The sequence below is a fragment of the Papio anubis genome, chromosome 18, assembly GCF_008728515.1.
Source record: "Papio anubis isolate 15944 chromosome 18, Panubis1.0, whole genome shotgun sequence".
In the NCBI taxonomy this organism is placed as follows: domain Eukaryota; kingdom Metazoa; phylum Chordata; class Mammalia; order Primates; family Cercopithecidae; genus Papio; species Papio anubis.
The window spans coordinates 38,340,418-38,354,553 of NC_044993.1; the positions used below are offsets into that span (position 1 = coordinate 38,340,418).

General features: G+C 42.0%; 1 long non-coding RNA gene across 1 annotated transcript in view; it reads left to right on the top strand.

The window, feature by feature from the left end:
* Positions 1-5,122: 5,122 nt before the first annotated feature.
* LOC103880432 overlaps positions 5,123-14,136 on the top strand; it is a 33,007-nt gene continuing 23,993 nt past the window's right edge. The window contains exon 1 of the long non-coding RNA XR_641449.4: positions 5,123-5,454. This is a non-coding gene — a long non-coding RNA (uncharacterized LOC103880432). The remainder of the gene's footprint in view (positions 5,455-14,136) is intronic.

Sequence of the window (14,136 nt, forward strand, 5' to 3'; positions counted from 1 at the left end):
ACAATAATGGCTATGGGAATGGGCACGTGTCCCAAGGCAGGTCAATGAGAAGACGAGCTGGTAGCACCTGAATTGCTGAGCTGTAGGAAATAGGTCGGGAGCATGATGGTCACCACATGGAAGGACTTGCCAGAGGAATGAAGTTGGTACAGAGGTGGAGACAGAGATAGGTAAAGTCATTCTTGACAATGTTATTTGAAGCTCTGGATTAGGTTGTACCTGTCATCATTTGTACCCCTGAGTTTTCCACTCATACAAACTAACATATTACTTTTATTTATTTTCCTTTTTAAGCCTTGTTTAGGTTGTATTTTTATTCACTTGGATAGAATTTAGGCTGGACATGGTGGCTCATGCCTGTAAGTAATCTCAGCACTTTGGGAGGCCATGGCTGGCAGATTGCTTGAGGTCAGAAGTTTGAGACCAGCCTGGCCAACACGGCAAAACCCAATCTTCACTAAAAACACAAAAAATTAGCTGGGTGTGGTGGTGCACCCCTGTAATTCCAGCTACTTAGGGGGCTGAGGTGGGAGGATCCCTTGAACCCCAGAGGCGGAGGTTGCAGTGAGCCAACATCACACCACTGCACTCCAGCCTGAGTGGCAGAGCCAGATTCCATCTCAAAAAAAAAAAAAAGAAAGAATTTAAAGTGAATTTTATTTTCTTAAGGGATCCCTTAGAACAAAAAGAAATATTTTATTTCCTTGCATATAATTTTATCTTCTTGTACAACACTGACCTCCTTCTCTGAGATTACTCAAATTGAAAAGGCCAATAGTTTATTTATACCTGAACTAAAGGCTATCCATCTGAATTTTGATCTAAAGGCTCACTAAGAAAAATATTTCACATTTTTATTGTTTTAGTCATCTTAATTTTTATTCTGAGACTCTATCTACTCCTTCCTAAGTCTCTTGGAACTGCTTTTTAGTTGAGAAGCAATCCCTTTATCCTCATGCCGTGGGCTCCTCAAAGAATATGAGACTTTTGGAAACTAAAGCCAGGAGGCTCTGCCACAAACCATCCCAAAGCCAAGGAAACACAGAAACTGCTTCCTGCCTGATGGGGGAAGGTGAATTATTCAGTAATATACTGTGCAAGGAAAAAATATAATTCAATGAAAAGAAAAATCTCACTGTAACTACTTCAGAAAATTAATTTTAGCCCAACAATAAACAGCTTGGATGCAGCAAGTCAGCTTCAGATTCTGCAGAAAAAGGTGATGGTAATACCCTCAAGAGCAAGACTAGACTTTTGAATCTTATTCTAGTCTTGGGTCTAAGATCATAATGGTCATTTTCTATTTCTGGGTCTCTCTTTTGCCATCTGCAATGCGCAGATAAGCAGATTTACTTATTCAAATACATAGCAAAGATATGAGAGATCCTTATCTACTTCCCTGCCTACAACAGTTTCATAAAAATTTAATCCACTATCCAAATCAAACCAGTCTTCTACAATGGTTCCTAAGGAAGCATATTTTGCAAGCTTTCCAAGTGATTCTGAAGAACAGGCAAGTTTGAGAACCACTGTTTTAGATGAAGGAAGCACTAGTGCTTTTATTAAAACGATGGCTCAAAAGATGGTCTAGATTCACCAGCGAAGCTTTATATAAAAGGAGATATCCCTGGGCCACACCCTCAGGCCTGTCAGGATAAGGCCAGGGAATGTGTCTGTTCAACAAGTAACACTGGTGACTCAGAACCTCTGTCGGAAACCAAAGCCATTCTGATATTCCAGAATACCTTCTGTTCCTGTTTGCTGACTTGGTCTTCATTGTCCTAAGAAGCCCAGGCCTCACTCCCGGCTGCCTCAGGAAGTCCATCCAGAGACCTGGACCTGTCATGTTGACCATGACAGGGCCAAATTAGCCTGCTTGGTCTTTGTATTAGTCCATTTTCATGCTGCTGATAAAGACATACCCAAGACTGGGTAATTTATAAAGAAAAAGAACTCTAATGGACTCACGGTTCCATGTGGCTAGGGAGGCCTCACAATCATGATGGAAGGCAAAAGGCACATCTCACATGGTGGCAGACAAGAGAGAATGAGAGCCAAGTGAAAGGGAAAACCCCTCATAAAACCATCAGATCTCATGAAACTTATTCACTACCACAAGAACAGTATGAGGGAAACCACTCCTATGATTCAATTACCTCCCACTGAGTCCCTCCCACAACATATGAGACTTATGGGAGCTAGAATTCAAGATGAGATTTGGGTGGGGACACAGGCAAACCATATCAGTCTTCAAGGATAGACAAAGAGACTCTCTGGTTTCCACAAAGGTAAAGTATCAAAGTGTTTTTGGTTTGGGTTTTGTTGTTGTTGTTGTTTTTAAAGTGTGAGGGCAATTGTTCGGTTGTCCTGGGCCTCAGGGGAACTGTAGACATTTAGTGCCTGTTCAAAATGCCAGTGGCACTCCCACTGAGAAGCAATGGCCAGGGGAGGGACTAGTGTTCTCTATCTAGGAATGGAAAGCTCAGAGGACAGTTAGAACATGCACAATTGATGAGAATCTTTGTTCTTTGAAGATTCAATGTAGTATTCAGTGAGATGCCACACAGATCCAGTAAAAGTACATCAAAAATTTGAAAGAGCTGAGGCAAACATACAGGAGATCTAACCGTGGGTTTGAGAAAGAGCACTGTTGTTTCTGCTGCCTTTGTGTCTTGGGGTTGTGTCCAGCATCAACAGCAGTAGCCACGTGGTCATCACAAAAATATTCCACCTGGTTTTGCTTCTGTCCACAGGTTTCAGACTATAGGTTACATCTTACCCACACCATTTTCCAACGAAACACATACAGTATTCTAAAAACATTCATACAATAACTATCTCCAACATCTAGAATTCTTGGGATTTCACATTAACAACCATATATTTCCTTTTGAAAAAATTCAGAGTTGGCAGCAGGGGCCTGTATGTCTGTGCAGCAGCATTGGTGGTGCCGGGTGACTTCGGCCCCTTGAGATAAGTCCCTCGTTCTCTTGTCCCCGCTGCCCTGGGCTTCTGCTTCAAGGTTGGCCTCTGTAGGCACTTGCATTTCTGAGCCTCATATAGTCATTCCCTTCTTCTTCAGAATCCTTTTTCTGTAATTCTTCCTTGGGTCCACCTCTGTGATCCAGCGAGGTGGGCAGGACCAGCAAACAGGTCACATTTCACAAATGGGGAGACCAAGACCCAGGAAGGGGGCAGGATTTGCCCTGGATCAAAGAGCAATTTTTCCTACCATAGTGACTTCAATAAATCAGACCACAATCCCCTTCCATCCAAACACCACCCCCCACAACCTATTTCTAAGGGAGCTTATTTCCCCCAGCTTAGTTCAGGTGTTCCTGGCTTTGTGTGGCTATAAAAGAATTGGATTTAGCTCTGTTTGGCTTCCCTGTTCTCTTCCTGACAGTGCTATTTAATGGACAAACAGTTTGTTTTATTTATCTGACAGGGTTTCTTCACATTGTTTCAGGTTATCAGCCCTCCCCTGCAGATCATATTACAGCTTGTGCCGGGTTCGACCCTCAGTAGGGTTCACTCTAAATCAGATCCTTATCCTCACTGCAGTGATAAATGGAGCGGCCTGGAAGCCCACAGCCAGGTTATTTATTTAGTACCTCTGTGGATCATGTTTTATACAGCCGGGACTTCATGTCAGGCCTTTACGGATCCAGCTTAAGTTGCATTCAGGAACTAAAACCCAAAGCCCCTTAAATAATGTTAACTTAATAGCTGACATTTTTATGAAATAAGTCTGTGTGGAGGGGGCAGAAAGGGGGCGATGCAGACAGAGAGCTGGAGCTGAGTTTCAGTGTGTGTGTGGCAGAGGTGTCTGAACGCAGGTGGAGACTGGAGAGGATAGGGAGGCTTCGATTCTCTGGCTTATTCCAAAGTAACACAGAATACTTTACTTTTAAGTGGAGTTCTATAGTTGTTTTGTTTTGTTTTGTTTTGTTTGTTTGTTTGTTTGTCTGTTTTTAATGAGATAAACAAAAAAGGAAGAGTTGGAGTTGAGATGATGTTTCTTAGGGAGCCTGACAAATTAGGGATGGGGGTCTTTCACTGGGGGGGCAATTTATTTTATTTGTTTATTTTATATTTTTAAGACAGGGTCTTGCTCTGTCACCCAGCCTGGGGGGCAGGGGCACGATCACTGCTCATTGCAACCTCCTGCAGCAAGCGATTCTTGTGCCTCAGCCTCCCAAGTAGCTGGGACTACAGGTGCACGCCACTACACCCAGATAATTTTTGTATTTTTAGTAGAGATGGGGTTTTCCCATGTTGGCCAGCCTGGTCTCAAAGTCCTGGCCTCAATTGATCCTTTCATCTCAACCTCCTAAAGTGCTGGGATTACAGGCGTGAGCCACCATGCCTGGCCAGGGGGCAATTTATGTAGTGGTGGAGGGAGGAAGCATTCTCTCTGAGAAGCATCTTGTCAGAACCATCTGGCTGGGGGCGGTGCACAGGAACCATCTGCTGGGAGCCTCATTTCCATCCTGTTCCTTAAATGCAAACTTTTGACGTTATCCATAAATGAAGTCACACACACAATCACTGTAGTGTGTGTACACTAAATGTGGTATTTTGACAAAAGTTAACATTTAACATACTCAAATTTGTTTATTTATTTTGCAATTGACTTACGGTATTTCTCCATTTTTGAATACACTAGAAGTCAAAAACCAAAAAAAAACATGAGCCTCTTTCAACCTTCGAGGATCTAGAGGGGAGGAAATGAAAACATCTGCCTTCATAAAGGTGCTGCCCTTTCCTTCCAGGATTCCCCAGGGCATCCTTGGAGTGCCCTCAGTCTGAATTGGAGAGAAAAGGTATGGTCCTGTTGAAATCACCCCCAAACTGAGCTGCACCTTCCAATTGAGGCAAAAAGAATCGCCTTTTGATACGTTCTACAATTGGAATGCAAATTCTCTCCCATCTCCTAGACACCTGGGCCTGCCCCCATTTTTCTTGACTGTAATCTGTTTAGCTTGTGTATAGAATGGCAAAAACAAAGAGTCTTTCTGTAAAAGAAAAAGAAGAGGAAAGAAAGTAGATTCTGTGTCCTCTTCCTTAGTCCTTGCCAAATCTTTGCTCCCAGGCCTCGGCAGGTGGCAGTGTACATGAGTCATGCAGTCTATCTTTCTGTTTTGTTATTAACCGCTGAAATGATGGCACCATTCCTAGGCCTTCAACCAAAGAACCGGGCCATCCGTGGCAATGCATCCCAGGCTTGGGAGCTGGGAAAAGGCCCCGGGAGCTAGGGCATCCTGATTGTTCTTTCAAAGAAATCCCTCTTGTTCTTAGTCAACACGCTGGAGACCAGCTAAAAAATGCAAAATGATCTTCAGGCAGAGATGGCACAAGGACCCCTGCTGAGCTGTGAAGCCTGGCTGTGAGGATCCCTGCACGGAAGCATCAACATGTTGCCAGATTGGTATACAACTCGGCACCACACTGGTATGTAACCAGCTTAGAGGTCTGGAGGTTTTAGAGAAGCTGGGAGGTATTATTGCATGTTAGAGCTTGAGAACACAGGGCAGGCCAAAAGGTAAGGTTCTGATTTGTGTGAAGTTTGAATACCCGGCCCAGCACCTAGACGATGCTTCAGCTTGGCTTGCAACCAACAGGACACAACAGTGAAGGTACCCATTGCTGGGGAAAGAGGAGTAGGAGGCTGTGGTCATCATGGTTGGGGAAGGAAGCCATAGTTGAAACCACATATGAATAATTAAGAAGAAAAAAGACCATGGTGTCATATGGATTTGTAAATGTCTAAAAATGAGGATGGTTAGGGGTACTGAAAAGAATTAAGTCCTTGTCATGAAATGCTTTCCTCCACTGTCCATTAATTTTATTTAAAAACTCTTATATAGGCATTTACTTTGTATCAGGCACTGTTTTGAACGCTGTGCAAGTATGAGCTCACCTCGGCCTCATTACAAACCTATAAGCTAAGCACTTTTAGGTCATCACTGTTTCAGGATCTGGAAAATGTGGTCCTGGAAGGTTAAGTCACTTACCTGAAGTCACCTAGCTTCCATGTGGGATTCACACGCAGGCAGCCCTGCTTGAGTTCACGGCCTCTCTCCAAGACTCAGGCAGCAGATCTTGGATACAAAGTGCTTAGAATACATTGCTTTCCCAGGAGTCATATTCAAGATGGGCTCATGTAATTCTTTGCTGTCCTTTTCAGGATCTGTCCTTGCCTCCAAGGCCCCAAATCTTACAGTCTTCATGCTTGGCCTCTGCTTATTTGATCTGGGATGTCTGCTGTGCAATGATGTCCAGTCTTTCTAGTTCTTGTTTGTTGGTCTGATTGGACGACAGGCCTCTCTTCGTGCCCTTCATTCCTCTCTGCTCAGCTGGTATCTCTGTTTTTGGAGGGCAGATGTGAATCCTTACACTCAGCTCTCATGGTCATTCATTTCTTCCATCTTCCTGCTCCTGATACGTGATAGTCTCCAGCCTCCATCACCTGTCTGCAGATAGCATTGTTACCAAAGTCTGTTGGGTAATGGATAGATATTCAAGGAGTGTTTGTTGAATGAATGTATGAGTGAATAAATGACAAATAAACTAAGCCTCTGCCAAAAGTCAAGCCCCTACACCTGCTCTCCTGTGGCGAGCTCCCATTTGAGACAATTATCCAAACACATTAATTCCTGAAAGAAAGAGCAGCCAGGAGTTCATTCCTTAGAGTAGAAAACACAAAAGGTTAAAAGTGGCTCTTTCTTTGAGTCCCCAACTGTGACTTCAGCACAGAGTACAAACTCATTCCAGCTGGAAGGATTCCATTGTTGACATCTACAAAGCATTTGGAAAATCCTCATGGAGAAAAATGCTGGCAAAATCATGTAAGAAAAAAAGAAGGAAATATTTAAATTTTATTATAATCACATAAAAATGACATTTGTTTATGGCCAAAGACTAGAAAGGAATATGAAATATCAAAATGGCTTATTATTTAGTGTATTACAATTTGAATTTTAAAAAATACCTACTGATCATTGTTGTTGGCTTGTGTGTGGGGGTGTGTGAATGCATGCTCATGTGTGAGCGTGCGTGTGTGGAGAATAACAGGCTATGAAAAGATTGTACCATCATCCAAGGGAACTTTGCAGTAAGTTATTAATCCTGACCTGTTCTTCAAAAGTAAGCTGATTTCTGATTAAATTGTCCAGGTGATTGCCCAAGTCCTAACCTCACAATGGCAGTGGTAGTCAACACCAGGTTGACACAGTTTCTATATTGGGTAAGCATTGCACTTTGGGTCATAGGTAATCATCTTGTTGATAGCACATGGAAGGCATTTGGCAGCTAAAGGGCAACTGAGCTAACATTGCACCTGGCTGTTAAGAACATATTAGAATGATTAAGAGAAAAGCAAGATAAATCTGTTTAGTATTATTATTATTATTATTATTATTATACTTTAAGTTGTGGGATACACGTGCAGAACGTGCAAGTTTGTTACATAGGTATACACGTGCCATGGTGGTTTGCTGCACCTATCAACCCGTCATCTACATTAGGTGTTTCTCCTAATGCTATCCCTCCCCTAGCCCCCCAACCCCTGACAGGCCTTGGTGTATTATGTTTCCCTCCCTGTGTCCATGTGTTCTCATTTTTCAACTCCCACTTAAGAGTGAGAACATATGGTGTTTGGTTTTCTATTCCTGTGTTAGTTTGCTGAGCATGATGGTTTCCAGCTTCATCCATGTCCCTGCAAAGGTCATGAGCTCATCCTTTTTTATGGCTGCATAGTATTCCATTGTGTATATGTGCCACATTTTCTTTATCCAGTCTATCATTGATGGGCATTTGGGTTGGTTCCAAGTCTTTGCTATTGTGAACAGTGCTGCAATAAACATACGTGTGCATGTGTCTTTATAGTAGAATGATTTATAATCTTTTGTGTATATATCCAGTAATGGGATTGCTGGATCAAATAGTATGTCTGGGTCTACATCCTTGAGGAATCACCACACTGTCTTCAACAATGGTTGAACTAACTTACGCTCCCACCAACAGTGTAAAAGCATTCCTATTTCTCACATCCTCTCCAGCATCTGTTGTTTCCCAACTTTTTAATGATCACCATTCTAACTGGCGTGAGATGTTATCTCATTGTGGTTTTGCTTTGCATTGCTCTAACGACCAGTGATGATGAGCTTTTATTCACGTTTGTGGGCCGCATAAGTGTCTTCTTTTGAGAAATGTCTGTTCATATCCTTTGCCCACTTTTTGATGGAGTTGCTTGTTTTTTTCTTGTAAATTTGTTTAAGTTCTGTGTAGATTCTGGATATTAGCCCTTTGTCAGATGGATAGATTGCAAAAATTTTCTCCCATTCTGTAGGTTGCCTGTTCACTCTGATGATAGTTTCTTTCACTGTACAGAAGCTCTTTAGTTTAATTAGATCCCATTTGTCAATTTTGGCTTTTGTTGCAATTGCTTTTGGTGTTTTAGTCATGAAGTCTTTGCCCATGCCTATGTCCTGAATGGTATTGCCTAGGTTTTCGTCTAGGGTTTTTATGGTTTTAGGTCTTACGTTTAAGTCTTTAATCCAACTTGAATTAATTTTTGTATAAGGTGTAAGGAAGAGGTCCAGTTTCAGTTTTCTGCATATGGCTAGCTGGTTTTCCCAACACCATTTATTCAATAGGGAATCCTTTCTCTATTGCTTGCTTTTGTCAGGTTTGTCAAAGATCACATGGTTGTAGATGTGTGGTTTTATTTCTGATGCCTCTGTTCTGTTCCATTGGTCTATATATATGTTTGGCACCAAGTATCATGCTGTTTTGGTTACCGTAGCCTTGTAGTATAGTTTGAAGTCAAGTAGCATGATACCTCCAGCTTTGTTCTTTTTGCTTAGGATGGTCTTGGCTATATTGGGGTCTTTTTTGGTTCCACATGAATTTTAAAGTAGTTTTTTCTAATTCTGTGAAGAAAGTCAATGTAGCTTGATGGGGATAGCACTGATTTTATAAATTCCTTTGGGCAGTATGGCCATTTTCATGATACTGATTCTTCCTATCCATGAGCATGGAATATTTTTTCATTTTTCTGTGTCCTGACTTATTTCTTCGAGAAGTGGTTTGTAGCTCTCCTTCAAGAAGTCCTTCACACCCCTCGTAAGTTGTATACCTAGGTATCTTATTCTCTTTGTAGCAATTGTGAATAGGAGTTCACTAATGATTTGGCTCTCTGTTTGTCTATTATTGGTGTATAGGAATGCTTGTGATTTTTGTACCTTGATTTTGTATCCTGAGACTTTGCTGAAGTTGCTTATCAGCTTAAGGAGATATTGGGCTTAGACGATGTGGTTTTTTTAAATACACAATCATGTCATCTGCAAAGAGAGATAGTTTGACTTCTTCTCTTCCTATTTGAATACCCTTTATTTCTTTCTCTTGCCTGATTGCCCTGGCTGTAACTTCCAACACTATGTTGAAAAGGAGTGGTGAGAGAGGGCATCCTTGTCTTGTGCCAGTTTTCAAAGGGAATGGTTCTAGCTTTTGCCCATTCAGTATGATATTGGCTGTGGGTTTGTCATAAATAACTCTTATTATTTTGAGATATATTCCATCAGTACCTAGTTTATTGAGAGTTTTTAGCATGAAGGGGCATTGAATTTTATCAAAGGCCTTTTCTGCATCTATTGAGATAATCATGTGGTTTTTGTCATTGCTTCTGTTTATGTGATGGATTACATTTATTGATTTGCATATGTTGAACCAGACTTGCATCCCAGGGATGAAGCCAACTTGATCGTGATGGATAAGATTTTTGATGTGCTGCTGGATTTGGTTTGCCAGTATTTTATTGAGGATTTTTGCATCGATGTTCATCAGGGATATTGGCCTGAAATTTTCTTTTTTGTTGTTGTTGTGTCTCTGCCAGGTTTTGGTATCAGGATGATGCTGGCCTCATAGAATGATTTAGAGAGGAATCTCTCTTTTTCTATTATTTGGAATAGTTTCAGAAGGAATGGTACCAGCTCCTCTTGCTACCTCTGGTAGAATTTGGCTATGAATCCGTCTGATCCTGGGCTTTTTTTATTGGCAGGTTATTAATTACTGCCTCAATTTCAGAACTTGTTATTGGTCTATTCAGGGATTCAACTTCTTCCCAATATAGACTTGGAAAGGTGTGTGTGTCCAGGAATGTATCCATTTCTTCTAGATTTTCTAGTTTATTTGCCTAGAGGCATTTATAGTATTCTGTGATGGTAGTTTGTGTTTCTGTGGGATCAGTGGTGATATCCCCTTTATTGTTTTTTATTGGGTCTATTTGATTCTTTTCTCTTTTTTTCTTTATTAGTCTGGCTAGCAGTCTATCTATTTATTAATTTTTTCAAAAGAAAAACAGCTCCTGGATTCATTGATTTTTCAAAGAGATTTTGTGTCTCTATCTCCTTCAGTTCTGCTCTGATCTTAGTTATTTCTTGTCTTCTGCTAGCTTTTGAATTTGTTTGCTCTTGCTTCTCTAGTTCTTTTAATTGTGCTATTAGGATGTCAATTTAAGATCTTTCCTGCTTTCTCTTGTGGGCTTTTAGTGCTATAAATTTCCCTAAACACGCCTTTAGCTGTGTTCCAGAGATTCTGGTGTGTTGTGTCTTTGTTCTCATTGGTTCAGAGAACTTATTTATTTCTGCCTTAATTTCGTTATTTACCCAGTAGTCATTCAGGAACAGGTTTCTCAGTTTTCATGTAGTTGCACAGTTTTGAGTGAGTTTCTTAATCCTGGGTTCTAATTTGATTGCACTGTGGTCTGAGAGACTGTTTGGTATGATTTCCATTCTTTTCATTTGCAGAAGAGTGTTTTACTTCCAATTATGTGGTCAATTTTAGAATAAGTATGATGTGGTGCTTACAAGAATGCATATTCTGTTAATTTGGGGTGGAGAGTTCTGTAAATGTCTATTAGGTCCACTTGGTCCAGAGCTGAGTTCAAGTTCTAAATATCCTTGTTAATTTTCTGTCTCGTTTATCTGTCTAATACTGACAGTGGGTTGTTACAGTCTCCCACTATTATTGTGTGGGAGTCTAAGTCTCTTTGTAGGTCTCTAAGAACTTGCTTTATGAATCTGGGTGTTCCTGTATTGGGTGCATGTATATTTAAGTTAGCTCTTCTTATTGCATTGATCCCTTTACCCTTATGTAATGCCCTTTTTTGTCTTTTTTGATCTTTGTCGGTTTAAAGTCTGTTTTATCAGAGACTAGGATTCCAACCCCTGCTTTTTTTTCTTTCTTTTTTTTTGCTTTCTATTTGCTTGGTAAATACTATTCCATTCCCTTATTTTGAGCTTATGTGTGTCTTTGCATGTGAGATAGGTCTCTTGAATACAGCACACCAATGGGTCTTGACTCTTTATCAAATTTGCCAGTCTATGTCTTTTTAATTAGGGCAGTTAGCCCATTTACGTTTAAAATTAATATTGTTATGTGTGCATTTGATCTTGCCATTACGATGATAGCTGGCTATTTTGCCCATTAGTTGATGCAGTTTCTTCATAATGTTGATAGTCTTTACAATTTGGTATGTTTTTGCAGTGGCTGATGCTCGTTTTTCCTTTCCATATTTAGTGCATCCTTCAGGCACTCTTGTAAGGCGGGCCTGGTGGTGACAAAATCGCTCAGCATTTGCTTGTCTGTAAAGGATTTTATTTCTCCTTCACTTGTGAAGCTTAGTTTGGCTGGATATGAAATTCTGGGTTGAAAATGCTTTCCTTTAAGAATGTTGAATATTGCCCCCACTCTCTTCTGGCTTGTAGGGTTTCTGCCGAGAGATCTGCTGTTAGTCTGATGGGCTTCCCTTTGTGGGTAACCTGCCCTTTCTCTCTGGCTGCCCTTAACACTTTTTCCTTAATTTCAGCCCTGGTGAATCTGATGAATATGTGTCTTGGGGTTGCTCTTCTCAAGTACTATCTTTGTGGTATTCTCCATATTTCCTGAATTTGAACATTGGCCTGTCTTGCTAGGTTGGGGAAGTTCTTCTGGATAATGTCCTGAAGAGTTTTTTCTAAATTCATTCCATTCTCCCCATCATTTTCAGGTACACCAACCAAACATAGGTTTGGTCTTTTCACATAGTGCCACATTTCCTGGAGACCTTGTTCTTTCCTTTTCATTATTTTTTCTCTTTATCAGTCTGGCTAGCAGTCTATCTATTTATTAATTTTTCTTGTCTTCATGCTTTAACTCATTAAATTGATCTTCAATCTCTGATATCCTTTCTTCCACTTGATTGATTTGGCTATTGATACTTGTATATGCTTCAGAAGTTCTCGTGCTGTGTTTTTCAGCTCCATCAGGACATTTATGCTCTTCTCCAAACTGTTTATTCTAGTTAGCAATTCCTGTAACCTTTTTTCGAGGTTCTTAGCTTCCTTGCATTTGGTTAGAACATGCTCCTTTAGCTCGGAGGAGTTTGTTATTACCCATCTTCTGAAGCCTGCTTCTGTCAATTCATCAAACTTGTTCTCCATCTGGTTTTCTTCCCTTGCTAGCGAGGAGTTGTGATCCTTTGGAGGAGAAGAGGTATTCTGGTTTTTGGAATTTTCAGCTTTTTTGTACTGATTTTTCCTCACTTTTGTGGATTTATCTACTTTTGGTCTTTGATGTTGGTGACCTTTGGATGGGGTTTCTGTGTGAACATTCTTTTTGTTGATGTTGATGCTACTCCTTTCTGTTTGTTAGTTTTCCTTCTAACAGTCAGGCCCCTCTGCTGCAGGTCTGTTGGAGTGTGCTGGAAGGCCACTCTAGATGCTGTTTGCCTGGGTACCACCAGCAGAGGCTACAGAATAGCAAAGATTGCTGCCAGTTCCTTCCTCTGGAAGCTTTGTCCCAGAGGGGCACCTGCCAGATGCCAGCTGGAGCTCTCCTGTGTGAGGTGTCTGTTGGCCCCTGCTGGGAGGTGTCTCCCAGTCAGGAGGCACAGGGATCAGAGACCCACTTGAGGAGACAGTCTGTCCCTTAGCAGAGCTTAAGCACTGTGCTGGGAGATCCAGCTCTCTTCAGAGCTGGCTGACAGGAACATTTAAATCTGCTGAAGCTGCATCTACAAGCCACCCTTTCCCCCAGGTGCTCTGTCCCAGGGAGATAGGAGTTTTATCTATAAGCCCCTGACTGGGGCTACTGCATTTTTTTCAGAGATGCCCTGCCCAGAGAAGAGGAATCTAGACAGGCAGTCTGGCTACAGCAGCTTTGCCAACTGTGGTGGGCTCCATCCAGTCCAAACTTTCCAGAGGCTTTGTTTACATTGTGACAGGAAACTTGCCTACTCAAGCCTCAGTAATGGCAGATGCCCCTCTCCCACCAAGCTCAAGCATCCCAGGCCAACTTCAGACTACTGTGCTGGCAGCAAGAATTTCCAGCCAGTGGATCTTACCTTGCTGGGCTCTGTGGGGGTGGGATCTGCTGAGCTGGACCATTTGGTTCCCTGGCTTCAGCCTCCTTTCCAGGGGAATGGATGATCCTGTCTCGCTACCTTTCCAGGCGCCACTGGGGTATGAAAAAAAACTGCAGTTAACTCGGTGTCTGCCCAAATGGCCACCTAGTTTTGTGCTTGAAACCCAGGGCCCTGGTGGTGTAGGAACCCAAGGGAATCTCCTGGTCTGCAAGTTGCGAAGACCATGGGAAAAGTGTAGTATCTGCGGCTGGAGAGCACCATTCCTGACATCACAGTCCCTCATGGCTTCCCTTAGCCAGAGGAGGGAGTTCCCCAACTCCTTGCAATTCCAGGGTGAGGCAATGCCCCAGCCTGCATTGGCTCTCTCTCCATTGGCTGTACCCACTGTCTAACCAGTCCCAGTGAGATGAGCCAGGTACCTCAGTTGGAAATGCTAGATATCACCCACCTTCTGCATTGATCTCCCTGGGAGCTGCAGACTAGAGCTGTTCCTATTTGCCATCTTGCCCACAACTCCCAAATCTGTTTTTAAAAAGGGAAAAGAAGGATGGGTGTGGTGGCTCATGCCTGTAATCTCAGCACTTTGGGAGGCCAAGGCGGGCGGATCACCTGAGGTCAGGTGTTCAAGACCAGCCTGACCAACATGCAGAAACCCTGTCTCTAGTAAAAACACAAAATTAGCTGGGCGTGGTGGTGCATGCCTGTAATCCCAGTTACTCAGGAGGCTG